The following is a 13,866-nucleotide window of genomic DNA, read 5'->3' as shown; positions in this document are numbered from 1 at the left end:
TCCAAACAACTGGTTTACTGATCATTACAGAATGTCTCTCTGGTGCTTCCCGTTCCCACCCCTCTCCCTTCCACTTTTCCCAAATACATAATTCCTCTCTGCCTGCCCCCTTCCCACTCTCAGTCCATGATAGAGACCCAGATGAAAATCAGGTTTATCATCACTTCATTTGTCATGAGTTTTTGTGTGTGGCAGAAGTACAGCACAGTACATAAAATTACTACAGTACAGTACAGACATTTTATACACAGCACTGTGTATTGGCATCTAAGAAGCTTACATAAATCTGCAAGGAATAGACGGATGTGGATCACTTGCAGGCAGAAGAGATTTTGTTAAATTTGGTGTCATACTTCACACACAGACAATGTGGGTCAACAGGACTCAATGAGATTAGTAATAACATTTCTTTTTCACCGGTGGTTAACGCTGGTGCACCTCTAGGCTGCATGCTTAGCCTCTCCTGCTCTACTCCCTATTCTTCCGCACGACTGTGTGGCCAAGCACAGCTCCAGCGCCAACTTCAAACTTGCTGGCAACGCTGCCATTGCTGATTGAATCGCAGGTGGCACTATGTCAGTTTACTGGAACTAGGTAGATCACTTGCTTGTGTAGTGCTGCAAAAAAAAACCCATCTCGCTCAACGTCAGCAAAACTGAAGAGCTGATTGTTGACTTCAGGAAGGGGAAGGAGGGTGAATATGCATCTGATTGGGGGCTTGGCAATGGAGTCAGCAGCTTTAAATTTTCCGGTGTTAGCACCTGTCCAGGCCCAGCACGTAGCTGCGGCCATAAGGAAAGTGAACCAGCTCCTTCACTTCCTCAGGAGGATAAGGATGAACACTAACAAACTTCCTCAGACATATTGTTGAAGTGTGCTGACTGGTTGCATCGTGGCCTGATGCAGCAACTTGAATGCATAGGAGCATAAGAAGCTGTAGAGTAGTGGTCTCCATCCGAACCATCATGGGCACATCACTCCCACAAGCTTCTTTGAAGCAGCTTCGACAGAAGTGGCTGCCCCAAGAACTGTGGTAAACCACGTGTGTAGGTTGTAACTGGGTTATCTGTCTGGACATGCCTAGACACGTCCCTCTGCTGACTGCTCCTGTGGCTCCTCCCACAGACCCGATTGTGTCACTGTTCCTCCCACTGTCCAGGACAGACATACAGCATGGACGTGGATCCATTTTACTGCTAATAAAAGCCTTTCAGTACTTACTCTACTTCCAGTCTTTTGGAGAAATTGATAGTGCATCAAGAACACAATAACCATTATCGAAAGTTTCCACCATCCAGAACAGGCCACAATCATGCAGCTACATTCATGCAGGAGGTGCAGACGCCTACTGTTCCACCTGGTTCAAGAGTAATTACTTCCCTTTAACCATTTAGTTCTTGAAACAACTAGCAAAATACACTACACTACACTGCGATACACTATAACCACTTTCACCACCTTGCACTAAAATGGACAGTTTCTTTTCTATTTGTTTTCTTTAAAAAAAAATTTGTATAAATTAATCATAAATTGTCTTTTTCTTCTGAATGCTGCTTATATGGTGCTATGTATTCATGTTGCTGCTGTAAGATTGGACCTTCCACCAAGATGGCGGTATGCTCAGATGTAGCGGCCTCACTGGGGACAACCAAAGACAGTTTAGTCTTTTTCAAATGGCTTTTTTATTATTCCAGCACTCTGCCGGATATTGAGAACTTTAGGTACTGCAGGGCTGCCCTGCCAGTGAGTTGCCTGATAGCAGAGGAGCTGGACATGGTGTGGACCGTGTTGCTACCTGCCACAGAGGGGGTCTGCGAGTCAGTGTGCGAAAGCAGCGTGCATTCTACAGCAACAGTGAGTGAATGCCTAGGACGCTTTTCTTGTGATTGTGAGATTCTGCTGGACACTGGTAATGTAAAATACTGTAAGTCCGATTCACTGGTTTATCGGTGAGACGGCTGGAGAGGGAGATGCGTGACCTTGGTTGTAGTGAATACTGGGCCTGATGCCACGTTGCAGCAGTGCAGGGGGAGAGATCCCAGACGTGGAGTGGTACCACATCCAGGCTGGATTGGCGGCTGAACCCTCCCATCGGTGCTGCTCTCCAGTGTATGCTCGATGGAAGACAAGCTAGTTTGTATGCACAGATACGTTCATCCATAAACTCTCGAGATTGCTTGTTCTTACTGGCAATGCCCGTGCACCATCAGTTCACAGGATATGTATATTTTCCTTAAATGCACTATACGAGGGGTGATTGATAAGTTTGTGGCCTAAGGTAGAAGGAGTCAATTTTAGAAAACCTAGCATATTTATTTTTCAACGTAGTCTCCTCCTATATTTACACGCTTAGTCCAGCGGTTGTGGAGCATACGGATCTTGGACCTCTAGAAAGTGTCCACAGATGGGTGAGTGATAAGTTCGCAGCCTAAGGTAGAAGGAGATGAGTTATACAGCTCTTGTTACATGCACATGCAGGCCAACTCTTTGATTATGCAGAAAGTTTGAAGTTAATAACTCATCATGGGTGATTGATATATTCATGGCCTAAGGTAGAATGATGTGAGTTATTAACTTCAAACTTTCTGCATAATCACTCAACGAGTTGAACTGCATGTGCATGTAAAGAGAGCTGTATAACTTATCTCCTTCTACCTTAGGCCACAAACTTACCAATCACCCCTCCTATGTGCCTTGTGCTGTGTGTGACTGTTGGTACCTTGGCCCTGGAGGAATGTTGTTTTGTTTGGCTGTATTCATGGGTGTACATGTGTGGTTGAATGATGAATAAACATGGATGAAAATTCCTACAAAAAGTAGTGGATATGGCCCAGTCCATCAACCAGTCAATGTACTATCCACCACACATCGTTAGAAGTTTGTCAGAGTCTTAGATCACATGTTGAATCTGTGCAAAGCTCTAAGAAAGTAGAGGCGCTGCTGTGCTTTCTTCATAATTGCACTTACATGCTGACCCCAGGACAGATCCTCTGGAATTATAACACCGACGAATTTCAAGTTGCTGAGCCACTCCTCCTCAGTTGAGGACAGGCTCGTGGACTTCCGGTTTCCTTCTCCTGAATTCAATAATCAGCTCCTTGGTCTCGTTGACATTGAGTGAGAGCTCGTTGTGGTGCCACTCAGCCAGACTTTGAATCTCCCTCTTCTGTGCTGGTTCATTACAACCTTTGATTCGGCCAACGGCAGTGGTGTCAACAGCAAATTTAGGGTAAAACTCCCACTGCATAAGACAGACATCGATTCAAGTTCACCCTACAGTTATAACTGTATTGCTGCTTCTGTTGGTATTATTGCTGCAGTTTGTATTGTGGCTTAGGCTGTTGTGATTATTGCCGTTCGAGACGCTTCTTTCACAACTGCTGTTGGTATTGTGGCTTCAGTTCTAGTTTTTGCTGTTTATTGTAACCAGGGTGGGGCCTGATAATCACAGTCTTAATCCAGCTGTACATGGCTGGGAGATACTATCGGCCTCTGAGTAGAGGTTACAACGTAGGCTAAGACGTAAGTAAAGAAATTCAAAGCCATTGTAACATGGACAATAATCACTGGGGAATTTTAACCTACAGAGAGACAGGTGCTACAGGATATAGGATAAAATTCATGGACTACATACAAAATGGAGTCCTAGATCAGTATATTGAGGAAACATTTAGAGAACTTTTATATCATTATTGTTCTTTCTTTCCTTTAGTATTTGCAGAGTTTCTTGCCTTTTACACACTGCTTGAACACCCCAGTTGGTGCGGTCTTCCATTGATTCTGTTATGGTTTTTATTTTATTATGGATTTACTGGGTATGCCCACAAGATAATGAATCTCAGGGTTCTGTATGGTGATGTATACAGTGTGGATGGTCTTAGGCACATCTATCTAGCTAGGGAGCTCAGACTTCTGCATGGTACTGTATTTGGAGTGGAGAGCAAGTTTGTAAATTTGACAGGAGCAAAGGATGTTGGGAATGGTGAGGGTGGCGTGCCTTAGGAGGGGGGATGGGGCAGGTGGCAGAGAAGGAGTGCTAGGGAGGTGGGGGGTGTGGGGGGAAATGGTGGTGACGTGGGTGCAGACACACCCAGCCCTGAGACACCAGGCAAGGTCATTTGCAAGATCTCTCTGGCAATAATCCACTTTTGCTTGCAGCATTGGATGAGATCTTCAGCTGCAGGGACCCCAACTTCGACCTTCTGTTCCAGAAAGAGAGGATGAGGATAACTACGCTGGCAATTGAACAACGACATCCCATGCGCCGAATGCTGTAGGTGTTGTGGGCAACCTCTGCCCACATCTAATGGTCGCACCACTCATCAGGTCTGTCTGAGCCCAGGCATCTCAGGGTACATCCCAAATCTTGGTTCATCTGCTCCACCTGGCCGTTGGATTATGGGTGAAATCCAGTGGAAATACTTGCTGTTCCCCCTATCAGCTCACAGAACGCCTTCCAGAACTGTGATGCGAATTGTGGACCACGATCTGAGAAAATGTCCACCAGGAATCCATAGATCCTGAAGACCTGGTCCAGGACAATTTCGGCCGTCTCTGCCACAGATGGTAGCTTCTCTAAGGCAACGAACTTGCAGGCTTTCGAAAATCAATCCACAATTACAGTCTTCCTCTTGGATGGTGGGAGACCAGTGACAAAGTCCATGGAGATGGGTGCCCATGACCTTTCCAGAACGGGTAGGGGGTGGAGGAGCCCTTGAGGTTGGGTACGGGGCTCCTTGTTCTGAGCACACACCTCGCATGCTCTTTCATCATTCCAGGACACCAACACCTCCTCTTGATAAACTCAAGGGTCCTGAGAATCTCTGGGTGAATGGTTATTCTTGACAAGTTAAGTATCTGGGATCAGATGGAACTTGGGATGAACAGCTGACCTAGAATACCATTCTTGGGAATCTCCCCTTGTGCTTGAGCCCTGCCAACAAGAGCATTGATCCCCAATGAATTGGCTCTGCCAACTTGGCTTGGGGCAAAATGGTGGTCGGCTGCTTCACTCGTTCTGGTATGTCAAACTGACAGGACAAAGAATCCGGTTTCTGGTTCTTTGACCCCGGTCAATAGGTCAGGATGAATTCAACGTGGTTAAAGAGCAAAGACAACCCAGCCTGCCTGGAATTCAGCCTCTTGGCATCCTGAATGTGAGCCAGGTTCCTGTGGTTTGTCCAAATGATTAAAATGTTCTTGGACCCCTCTAGCTAATGATGCCATTCCTCCAAAGGTAACTTAACTTCAAGAAGGTCACAGTTCCTCTCTGCTGGGGTTTGTCACCTGGAGAAGAATGCACACGGATGCAGTTGACAATCCGAAGGTGATCAGTGAGACAACACTGCACACACTCCGAGGTCGGAAGTGCCCACTTCCACGAGGAAGGGAAGGTCCGGGTAAGTAGAAACCAAGATAGGAGCTGATGTGAACTGTCATTTAAACTCTGCAAAAGCAGCCTCTGCTTCAGTAGTCCAGAGAAAAATTAGCACCATCAGCGACTCTGCCACTGAGCTGAAGTTTCTGATGACCTTCCGGTAGAAGTTTGCAAACCCCAGGAATCGCTGGACTTGTTTGATACTGGATGGTGGTGGCCAGTCTCTGACTACCTGGGTCTTGGTAGGACCCATCTTGACATTCCCATTGGAGGTGATGAAACCAAAAATGAAACAGTCGTCACGTGAAACTCTGACTTCTCCAACTTGACATAAAATCCATGGTCTAGTAGCCCCTTTAAAATGTCCCTGATGTCAGCAACATGCTCCTCCATGGACATCAAGAAGATTAGGATATCATCCAAATAGACGATGACATACTTATGGCGAGTATTCTAGAGCAGGTCGTTTATAAAGGCCTGAAAACTGCTAGAGCGTTTGCATAATCAGGTACTCGTAGTGCCGCATCGGTGTATTGAATGCAGACTTCCTCTCCTCGCCTTCCCTTACATGGAGTGGATTGTAGGCACTCCGTAGGCCTAGCTTTGTGAATACTCTCACTCCTTGGGGCACCTCAAAGGCCGGCTCGAAGGGGTAACAACTCTTGGCTGTTATGTGATTTAATCCCCCTGAATCAAGGCCGTAGTGGCATCAGCGCCAGACTTCAGAGCGAAGGTTCCCAAGTTCGAATCCGGCCGGCTCCAAAAAACCTGGAGGGGGATGGGCTCTGCCAGTTTTCAGATGCCCAAGATGATGAGCAATCACCAAAAAGATCGGTGCAAAAATCTTGTCATGACAGTGCCCCGACGACTCCACCAGGAGTTAAGGGCACACACACACACACACACACACACACACACACACACACACACACACACACACACACACACACACACACACACACACACACACACACACACACACACACACACACACACACACACACACACACACACACACACACACACACACACAATCAATGCATGGCCTCAGCTTCCCACCTTTCATCTGTACGAAGAAGAAGCCTTCATTGTCAGGTGAGGTGGAGGGCCAAGGGAACCCCATGGCAAGAGCCTCCGTTATATGCTTTTCTATTGTACTTTCCTCTAGGCCTGAAAGCATGTACAATACACAAGCGTGTAGCGTGGGGTTCAAGTACCAGGTCTACAGCACAGTCACAGGGTCAGAGCGGTGGAAGAGTCGAGGCCTTTCCCTTGCTGAAGGGAAATGGAACGTATTTCAACCAGTTTGGGTGTTGCTATCTCCTCCTGACCTTTCTTCTCGGATGACTCCTGAGGCTTCTCAGGTGGCAGAGGTGATCCAACAGAACACAAAGGCCCCTCTCTAGGTTCACAAAGCTCATTTATAGAAGCAGTGGCCAAATCAGAGTCGAAATCCCTGTCTGCGTCTTCAGGCAATGGCAGGAAGGCGTTGCCGGTGGTCCTTGAACCCCTTCCCCCCAAGCAATAAGCTTCAAGGATCGGGGTAGGGGAACCTTTCCTTTCCTCGACTCCTGATGACTGGATTCTTTAGGCTTAGGTGAGTCTGCAGACTGTTCGGGCATTTCCTGGGTCTTCTTTTTAAACTAGAGATTCCCTCCTTCTAGTTCCCATGCGGTCCTGACTGGACAGTATCAGCACTCTCACTGGCTTGTCCGTCCTTGAGTGCAGGACTAGTCTCCAGAAGGCCTCAGGTTGCCTCACACTGAAAGCTGCCCCTTTACCGGTTACTGAGCTCGGGAGAGTCTGGGTGTCCGAACACCACGTCATAAACAAGTCCTCTTGCAATGACTGGACCAAGCGATGATACTCCCTTCCTTCCAGTTCTCATTAGGGTTATGCCGGGACAGCCAAGGGTACCCGAGGATCAGGGGTATGAGTGGAGGGTCAATAATGTCTTCCACATGATCCCCTATCCTCATCTGCAAAACCACAGTCTGTTGCTGGATCTGCCCGGAGCCTTGCCAAGACAGTTGCGGGAATGGACTGGCTCAACTCCTGCAGCGACGGGCGGATTGGGAATATTGGCTCCTACCTTCACTGTCCTTCCGACAATTGACAGCCTTAGCAGTTCTCCCTACGGTTGCCCACGGGAGATCTGCTTCCTTGCAGTACAGCAGCGACCTTGACTCTGAGCTGGGACTTCTCATTGGTGGAGAGTTTAGTGCAGCTGACCTGCATATGGGCTCGACAGCATCTGGAGCAGGAGATGGGCTGGTCAGGGTCTGAGACTGGGGAGCGGAACTGCGATGTGTAGGGACCGGCTCCCTTCAACCTCCTGAAGTGGTTACGCTTCCGCTCTGCCAGATGATTATCCAGCCGGATGGCCTGGTCGGTCAGAACCATTAAGTTCTTTGCTGGCTCTCCTAAGGTGAGGGCATCCTTCAGTTCGTCTTGGAGTCTATGGTCAAGGCCTTCCCGATCCAACCAAACTCTTGAGCCAAGGTCTGAAATTCCACTGCATAGTTGGTCGCTGACCGTCCTACCTATTGAACCTTCATCAGGTGGGGCGAGGCTCGGGAAGAGCCAGCAGGGTGATGAAATCCCTTCCTCATGGCGGCCATGAATTCCTCTAAATCCGAGCAAATCTTTGATCTACATTCCTAATGCACAGTGGCCCAGGCCAGGGCTCTCCCAGTCAGGAGAAGGATAAAGAAGACCACTTTTCTGTGTTCTGAAGGGAACCAGGGCAACTGGAAACATAGAAACAAAGAAAATCTACAGCACAATACAGCACAAAGTTGTGCTGAACATGTCCCTACCTTAGGAATTACTAGGCTTACCTATAGCCCTCTATTTTACTAGGCTTCATATACCTATCTAAAAGCCTCTTAAAAGACCCTATCGTATCCGCCTCCACCACCATTGCTGGCAGCCCATTCCATGCACTCCCCACTCTCTGAGTAAAAAACTTACCCCTGACATCTCCTCTGTACCTACTCCACAGCCTTAAACCTGTGTCCTCTCATGCTAGTCATTTCAGCCCTGGGAAAAAGCCTCTGACTATCCACACGATCAATGCCTCTCATCATCTTGTACACCTCTATCAGGTCACCGCTTATCCTCTGTCTCTTCAAGGAGAAAAGGCCGAGTTCACTCAACCTATTCTCAGAATGCATATGGAGTTCAAACACTAATGAACATTGGGTGTGGAAGCTGAGGCAAGAACCTGGTCACCATCGAATTTCTCCGGGGTTGAAAGATGTGCTGGCTCCACAGGGCAACCGACTGGCTCTCCCGAGCGACTCTGGCTTCCTCCTTGCGAAAGTCGATAAACAGCTACCTGGAGGTCGTGAATCTCGTAACAGCCCCCTTCATTCCCATTCTTCTTTTACTGGCAGTCAGCCAATCCGCTATCCATGCAAGCACCATGAGCTTTTACTTTGTTCAGCAGCCTCATTTGCGGTGTCTTGTCAAAGTCCTTCTGAAAATCCAAATCCAAATAAACGTGATCCATTGACTCTCCTTTGTCTATCCTCTCTGTCATTTCTTCAAAGAATTCCAGAAGATTTATCAGGCAATCACGTGCCTCCAAGTACCCTGAAACCTCATCCTTAATAATAGGCTCTAAAATCTTCCCAATCACTGATTTCAGCCTTACTGGCCTATAATTTTATTTCTTCTGCCTCTCCCTTTTTAAAGAATGGAGTGACATTTACAATTTTCCAGTCCTCATGGACCATTCCAGAATCTAGTACAACTTGAATGATCATTACTAATGCTTCTGCAATCTCTTCAGCCCCCTCTTCTCAGAACTCTGGGATGTGGTCCACCTGGTCCAGGTGACTCGTCTACCTCAGGCTTTTCAACTTTGCAAGCACCTTCTCCTTAGTGATAGCACCAACACTCACCTCTGTCCACTGGCGCTCTCATATTTGTGGCATTTTGCTAGTGTCTTCCATAGCCAAGACTGATGTAAAATATTTATTAGATTCATCTGCCATTTCTTTGATCCCCATTACTACCTCTCCAGCATCATTTTCCAGCTGTTCGATATCCACTCCTGCCTCCCTTTTACTCTTTATAGATCTGCAAAAACTTTTTGTATCCTCTTTTATATTATTCACTAGCTTCCCTTCACATTTCATCTTTTCTCTCTTAATGTCTTTTATAGTTGCCTTCTGTTGGTTTTTAAAAGCTTCCAAATCCTTTACTTTTCCACTAATTTTTGCTATATTATATGCCCCCTCTTCGGTTTTATGCTGTCTTCTGCCATCTCATGCTCCATTTAGAATATTTCTATACACCCCTTGGTTTCAGGTGGTAGGTTAATGGGTGACTGTCAGGAGAGGGAAGGGAAACAGGCAACTGGTACAAAGTACCCTCAGGCTGTTCCCCTCAATAACAAGAGTACAGCTCTGAATACTGTTGGGGGTCGTGGGAATGATCTACCGGCACAAGCCTCGGCAAACGGGTTTCTAAAGAGAAAAGAGAGGAGTGGGAATTTAGAGAGCTAGGCAGAAAGCTGAAAAGCAAAACTTCCAGGGTAACAATCTCTGGTTTACTGCCTGTGCCATGTACCAGTGAGGGCAAGAATAGGCTGACTTGGCAGATGAATGCATGACTGAGGAACTGGTGCAGGGAGTAAGATTTCAGATTTATAATCATTGGGATCTTTGTTGGGGAAGGTACGACCTGTACAAAAGGGATGGGATACACCTGAACATGAAGGGTACCAATATTCTTGTGGGCAGGTTTGCCTCTACCATGGGGAGGGCTTAAACTAATTTTGCTGGGGGATGGGAACAGGAGTGATAGGGCTGAGGATAGTGTATAGGGAGACTGTTAGGAAAGACAGGCAGATGATAGGGTAAAATTGCAGTCAATAGGATGGGCTGAAGCATACCAGAAGGACAAAATTGAAAAAAGGTGACAAATACAGGACTGAAGATACTATGTTTGAATGCATGCAGTCTATGAAATAAGGCAGATGATCTTGTAGCGCTGTTAGAGATTGGCAGGCGTGATGTTGTGGGTATCACGGAGTCGTGGCTGAAAGATGATTGTAGTTGGGAGCTTAATATCCCAGAATACACAATCTATCAAAAGGACAGGCTGGTAGGCAGAGGAGGAGAAGTGGCTCTGCTGGTAAGAAATTGAAATCAAATCTTCAAAAAGAAATAACCTACGATTGGAAAAAGTAGAATCCTTGTGGGTAGAGATAAGAAACTGCAAGGGTAAAAAGACCCGGATGGGAGTTATATACAGGCCTCCAGGCAGAAGCCAGGATGTGGTCTACAAATTACAGCAGGAGATACATAGAGAAAAGCATGTCAAAAAGGCAGCGTTGTGTTAGTCATGCAGATGGATAGGGAAAATCAAGTTGATGCTGGATACCAAGAAAGAGAATATGTAGAAGGCCTTTCCAAATGGATTTTTGGAGCTGCTTGTGGTTGCGTCCACTAGTGGATCAGCAATTCTGGATTGGGTGTTGTTTAATGAATTGGATATGATTGGGGAGATTAAGGTAATGGGACATTTAGGAAACAGTGATCATAATATGATAGAATTCACCCTGCAGTTTGAGAAGGAGAAGCTAAAGTCAGATGCATCAGGAGTAATGGGAATTGCAGAGGTGTGAGATAAGAGCCGGCCAGAGTTGATTGGAAGGGGGCACTAGTAGAGATGATGGAAGAGCAGCAATGGCTGGAATTTCTGGGAGCAGTTCGGAAGGTGCAGGATAGATACATCCCGAAGAAGAGCAAGTATTCTCAAGGCAGGATGATGCAAGTGTGGTTAAGAAACACAGTCAAAACCAACATAAAAGCAAAATAGGCGGCATAAAGTACAGCAAAAAATAGAAATTAGAGGATCGGGAGAAGTTTAAAAACAAATTGGAGGCAACTAAATAAAACATAAGGAGGCAAAAGATGAAATATGAAGGTAGGCTAGTCAATAATATCAAACGCAATACCAAAAGATTTTTTTTCAGATATACAAAGAGTAAAGGAGAGTTTGGACTGTTGGAAAGTGACGCTGGAGGGATAGTAATGGGGCAGATAAACTGAACGTGTGTTTTGCATCAGTCTTCACTGTGAAAGACACTCATGACATGCTGAAAGTTTGAGATTGTCAAGGAGCAGAAGTGAGTGCAGTTGCTATTACCAGGGAGATGGCCTCACTTCGAGGGCTCTTTATCTGTAGTTTCATGCTCACTATTTATTGCTATTTATTTATATCTGAATTTTTTACAGTTTGTTGTTCATCCTGTTTACAGCTACTGTTTTATAGATTTGCTAAAAGTATGCCTACAGGAAGACAAAGCTCAGGGTTGTATGTGCTGGCATGCATGTACTCTGATAATAAATTTTACTTTGAACTTTGAAGAGGGGAGGGAAGCAGAAGAAAGGAAATTGTAGTTCATTGTCCTGACCTCAGTGGTTGGAAAGATGTTGGAGTTGAATTTTAAAGATGTGGTTTTGGAGTACTTTTAGGCATATGACAAAATAGGCTAAAGTCAGCATGGTTTCCTTGATGGGAAACCTTGCCTGACAAATCTGTTGGAATTATTTGAAAAAATACAAGCAGGATAGACAAAGGAGAATTGGTAGATGTTGGATTTTCACACATGAGGCTACTAAAGAAGAGTGTTACAGAAAATATTCTATCATGGTTAAAGATGATTGGTAGGAGGCAAAGAGAGGGAATAAAGGGATCCTTTTTGGATTGGCTGCTGGTGACTAGTGGTATTCCACATGGTTCTTTTTACATTATATGTCAACGATTTGGATGATGGAATTGATGACTTTGTGACCAAGTTTGCGGATGATATGAAGATAAGTGGAGGGGCAGGTAGTGTTAAGGAAGCAGAGTGGCTGCAAGAAGAACTTAGATAAATTAGGATAATGGGCAAAAAGATGGCATTTGGAATAAAGTGTTGGGAAGTGTATGATCATGCACTTTGGTAGAAAGAATAAAAGCATAGGCTATTTTCCTAATAGGGAGAAAAACCAAAAATCCAAGGTCAGAGAGATTTGGGAATTGCCTTGCATGATTCCATGAAGGTTAATTTTCAGGTCGAATCGATATGAAGAAGGGAAATGCAATGTTAGTGTTAATTTCAAGAGAACTAGAATTCATCCTGATATAATCCTGAGGCTGTATAAAGAACTGATCAGGCATCACTTAGAGTATTGGGAGCAGTTTTGGGCCCTCTATTTAAGAAAGGGTGTGCTGACATTGGAGAGGCTTCAAAGGAGGTTCACAAAAATGATTCTGGGAATGAAAAGGTTAGATGCATATCATATTTTTTTACTGAGTTAAGTATTGTATGTAATTAGTTTTGCTACAACAAGTGTATGGGACATTGGAAAAAAGTTGAATTTCCCCATGGGGATGAATAAAGTATCTATCTATCTATCTATCTATCATATGAGGAGTGATTGATGACTCTGGGCCTGTACTCTCTGGAACTTGGAAGAATGAGTGTGATCTCATGAAACCTATCAAATGTTGAAAGGCCTAGATAGTGTGGATGTTTCCTTTGCTGAGGGACCCTAGGACAAGAGGACACAACCTCGAAATCAAGGGATGTCAATTTAGAACAGGAATGAGCAGTAATTTCTTTAGCCAGAGGGGTGAATCTGTGGAATTCATTGCCAAAGACAGTAGTGGAGGCCAGGACACAGGTTGCATAGGTTCTTGACTAGTCAGGGCATGAACAGTTATGGGAAGAAGGCAGGAGAATGGGGTTGAGAGGGAATTGGATCTGCTATGATGAAATGGCTGAGCAGACTCGACGGGCTGAATGGCCTAATTCTGTTCCAATGTTTAATGGTTTTATGGTCTATGGTGTATCCATTCTGTGCCTTCTGAATTGCTCCCAGAAACTCCAGCCATTGCTGTTCTGCCATCAACCCTGCTAATATTCCCTTCCAATCAACTTTGGCCAGCTCCTCTCTCATGCTTCTGTAGTTCCACTTACTCTACTATAGTACTGGTACATTCGATTTTACCTTCTCCTTCTCAAATTGCAGGATGAATTCTACCTTATTATGCTCACTATATCTTAAGGGCTCATTACCTTAAGTTTCCTAATCAAATCTGGATCGTAACATAACATCCAATCCAGAATTGCTATTTCCCTTAGCTGTTCTAAAATGCCATCTCATAGGCATTCTACAAATTCCCTCTCTTGGGATCCAGCACCAACCAGATTTTCTTAATCTACTTGCATATTGAAATCCCCTATTATTATTGCAACATTGCTATTTTTACATGCCTTTGCTATCTTCCATTGTAATTTGTAGCCCACAATCTGACTACTGTTCAAAAACTTGTACACAATTCCCATCATGGTCTTTTTACCTTTGCAGTTTCTTAATTCTACCCACATGGATTCTACATCCTCAGATCCTGTACCACGTCTTTCTAAGGATTTCATTCCACTTTAAACTGTTACGTACCCCGCAACTGGGTCACTTACCAGCAAA

Source organism: Hemitrygon akajei, chromosome 32 (assembly GCF_048418815.1).
Source record: "Hemitrygon akajei chromosome 32, sHemAka1.3, whole genome shotgun sequence".
Taxonomy (NCBI): domain Eukaryota; kingdom Metazoa; phylum Chordata; class Chondrichthyes; order Myliobatiformes; family Dasyatidae; genus Hemitrygon; species Hemitrygon akajei.
This window is presented reverse-complemented; position numbering follows the sequence as displayed.